The sequence below is a fragment of the Lynx canadensis genome, chromosome B4, assembly GCF_007474595.2.
Source record: "Lynx canadensis isolate LIC74 chromosome B4, mLynCan4.pri.v2, whole genome shotgun sequence".
NCBI lineage: Eukaryota > Metazoa > Chordata > Mammalia > Carnivora > Felidae > Lynx > Lynx canadensis.
The window spans coordinates 3,465,767-3,469,272 of NC_044309.1; the positions used below are offsets into that span (position 1 = coordinate 3,465,767).

Consider the following 3,506-nt stretch of genomic DNA (forward strand, 5'->3'; position numbering starts at 1 on the left):
CCTTGGGTTCATTTAATTCGATAGTGAGTCACAAGCCCAAAGAAACGTTTCACTTACCAGATCAACGGCTTATCCTGAAAGGATACAGCTTGGGAACGGGCCAGATGGAAGAAACGCTTGGGATGAGGTATGGCCAGAGCACATGGAACTCACATCCTTTTCAGGGGACCTGTCTCTCCCCCAATCTCCACGTGTTCAACCTGGAAGCTCTCCTAAGCCCTTCCTTTGGTGTTTTATGGAGGCCTCATTACCTCGGCATGCTTGATTACATCATCGACCTTGGTGATGGATTCTACCTCCACCGAGGTCTGAGGGGGTGGGACTGAAAGTTCCAATCACCTGGTCCGTTCCCCTGGCAACCAGCCCCAACCTCCGAAGGGGTCCAAAAGTCACTTCATTAACCTAACAAAAGACACCTTGATTGCTCTGATCCCTTAGGAAATTCCGAGGGATTTTGGATACAGGGTCTTGTAGAGTCAGACGCATTGAATTGAAAGGGTATTCATGATCTTTTATAAGAAAGAGTCAGGTTCCAAACAGCAAAATAAGATTGTGTGGTAAAACCAGGTAAGGGGGAAAACAATGGAAAGCCTGGTAGGATCTGTGACTATGGTTAACACCGCATGGTGAGTTGTTTTCTGTTTTTTTCCTTTTATTTTTTTCACTGATACGAAAATGAGTATGTATCTTGCAGCTAGTCAAAAATATGTAAACATCTATAGTTTACAAGATAAAATGCAGAGGCCTGGGGGCTTGGGGCACAGCCCTGGATGGGACCTGGATGCTTGGGTCCTACTTCTAACTCAGCTGCCTAGAGGTTTACGGAAATCATTCAACCACGTGAGCCTGAGTTTCTCCGCCTTCAAAAGAAATGCGTTTTAAAGTTCAGTAATGGCTGTAAAATTTGGATTGATGGATGCTTTAAACCTCTGCTTCTCATTCTATTATCTACCCACCTAGACCACACTGTCCAAACACATTGTCAAAGGCTCAAATGCACCTTGCACAGCATGTCTGCCCGGAAGGTGCCATTGGCGACTTCTTGGCAGCCAGGGCTCCCCCCACCCCCCAACCCCCGATGCCTCTGCATTTCATTGCGTAAACTAGAGGTGTTTAAATATTTTTGACTATCTCCAAGGTACTGCACACACTTCCAGGTTTACATACGGAAAATGTGGGGTAAAGGTGGGTGGGCACCTGCTGGTGGACAGTGAAGGTCAAACAGACCGCTGTCTTGGGGTCAGTCACGGGCGGGATCTTACTGGCTGGGGACAGTCCTTGCCACGTGAGCGGGCACTTTAGTTCCATCAGGGGCTGCTTTGCCTACAGTTTCTTCCTTCTGAGCCCAGGGACCAGCTGGAAAGACCCCAACTAGACAGTCTGTGGCCAAAGTGGAGGCAGCTGAAGTCCTCTTTCAGAGAGGGCGTCCTGGAGACCAGCTTCCCTCGAGGAGGGCGGGTTTGGGGAGGCTCAGCAGGTGCAGGTGGGCGGAATGAACCGGGGCGCGGACTCAGCCAGGAGGCCACGGCAGCAATCTGGGCACGAAGGACTGAGCACAGGATGCGTCCACAGCACCAGGCGGGATGGTGACCCCAGGCCCCTGGATACGACGCTCGGGCGGGCGGTGTGGAAGCGGGGAATCCATCCAGACTGCTGCTTCTGAGCTCCTGGGGCGCACAGAGGTTACTTCATCCTCCACCCCGAGTTGTCCTCATCCTTGCTGCACGCGTCTGTTTTCACTGTCCTCCTCGCTGGGAACGAAGGGTCTGGGATACACCCAGGCTTTCAGGAAATGAGATGAACAAACATGGGGGGAGTGAGAATGTTCTCCCAAACAGGAATACGGCTTTAACCCAGTTTGATTTTCAGGAGTGACGCTTAGGTTATTCTGTAAACTAAAAGCTTTTTTACATTCACCTTGGGAGAGTAGTAAAAAGTAATCCATTTGGCCAAGAAGCATGGTGGCCCGTGAAGCCGGAAGCTCACGACAAGGACCAGAGCCGCAGGCAAACTTCTAAATACCGGCTCGGGCCCACCAGGGCTGATGGAAACAAGGCCTCTTCCTGGGTATTGTTTCGTGGGATTGGCCGCAGTTTCGAATTTTGTGCGTCTCATTATCAGCACAATGTTCTACGTTTACCCCCCAGTAAATATTTTTGCAAGATAATATTTAACGATAAGGATATTTTGTTCACTAGACTTTTCCCCCATCGACAACTGGAGGTTGACCTCTAACTTGGCGAAAGCTGAACAAACAGTGGTGGACGATATTCTCACCTGTCACTTCTAGGACGCCTTCCTTTTTTAAATCTGGAATGAAAGGGTTTCCTCTACCCATCCCCCCAGCGCTCCCCCGGAAAAAAAGAAAAAGCGTACCCAAATGAAAGCTTCTGACTAATACTCTCTTTTCTTCCTTTTCTGAAATGAGTAGGATGCTGTCCTCTCCCTCGGGCGTGAGTGCAGACAGGATTTGTGACCCTGCAGGAGTATGTGACACGCCGTCACGGGCGATCTGAATTCCCCACCTTTCCCGCACTGTCTCTTCTCCTTTCCTTCCCAAACAATTCCTCTGGAAGGGACACTCTGATGAGTGAAAACTTCTGTGTCACAGCCGCATCTGGGGGATCGGGGGATCGCTGGCGAGGCAGGAGGCCTCAGGCGCCATGAGATGCCCCACAATGCGCTCCTGGTCACATCCCTTCTCCCGGCCTCAGTTTCCTGGGTGTAAAACGAGGAATCTGGAATAACACTCTTTTCTTTTTTAAGGGAGAAGACGAGATGGTATGGTGACTATGGAATCTTCCCCATTTTTAAGAGTTATTATTTTTTAATTGTTTAAAATGTTTATTTATTATTGAGAGAGAGAGAGACAGAGAGAGAGAGAGAGAGAGAGAGCATGAGCAGGGGAGGGGCAGACAGAGAGGGAGACACAGAATCCAAAGCAGGCTCCAGGCTCCGAGCTGTCAGCACAGAGCCCGATGCGGGGCTCGGACCCACGAACTGCGAGATCCTGACCTGAGCCGAAGTCGGACGCTCAACCAACAGAGCCACCCCGGTGCCCCTGAACGATACGATTTTGACGGTCGACGACTCACAGAAGATAGGAGGCAACAGTTGGCAGCAGAAGTGTTAGCCGAGATACAGAATGCACAGGCTGGTTCCAGGAGCTAATGCTCTGTCCTCAGCTGACATCACCTTATGGAAACAAATACGGAGCAAGAAATACAACATAGAAAACAGTCCAGAGCGAGCCCTTGCTGACGGCGGGCCGGCTGCCCGCCGCTGTGTGTTCCTACAGAATACAGAACCTGTCAGAGGCATGCGGCCTCCTCCCCTGCCCAGAGTGTCTGTTTGCTAAACACTGTGAGGCCCCAGTAAGACCCAGAGAGGAGTTTACAGCTCAGACCGGCTCAGACGCAGCAGCTGTGGGGAGCGTTTCTGGTTGGTTTCCTTCTATTTGCAGGGATTGGACTGCCCATCAGGTAGGATGTACGTTAAAGTCCACA

The 3,506-nt window shown here is 50.7% G+C and overlaps 1 long non-coding RNA gene across 1 annotated transcript; it reads right to left on the reverse strand.

Annotated features, from left to right (window-relative positions):
* Positions 1 to 1,068: 1,068 nt before the first annotated feature.
* LOC115518612 lies at positions 1,069 to 3,290 on the reverse strand. The gene is made up of 3 exons (XR_003970320.1): positions 3,096 to 3,290; positions 2,377 to 2,478; positions 1,069 to 1,782 (listed from the first exon to the last, which is right to left on the reverse strand). It is a non-coding gene; the product is annotated as an uncharacterized LOC115518612 (long non-coding RNA).
* Positions 3,291 to 3,506: the final 216 nt, after the last annotated feature.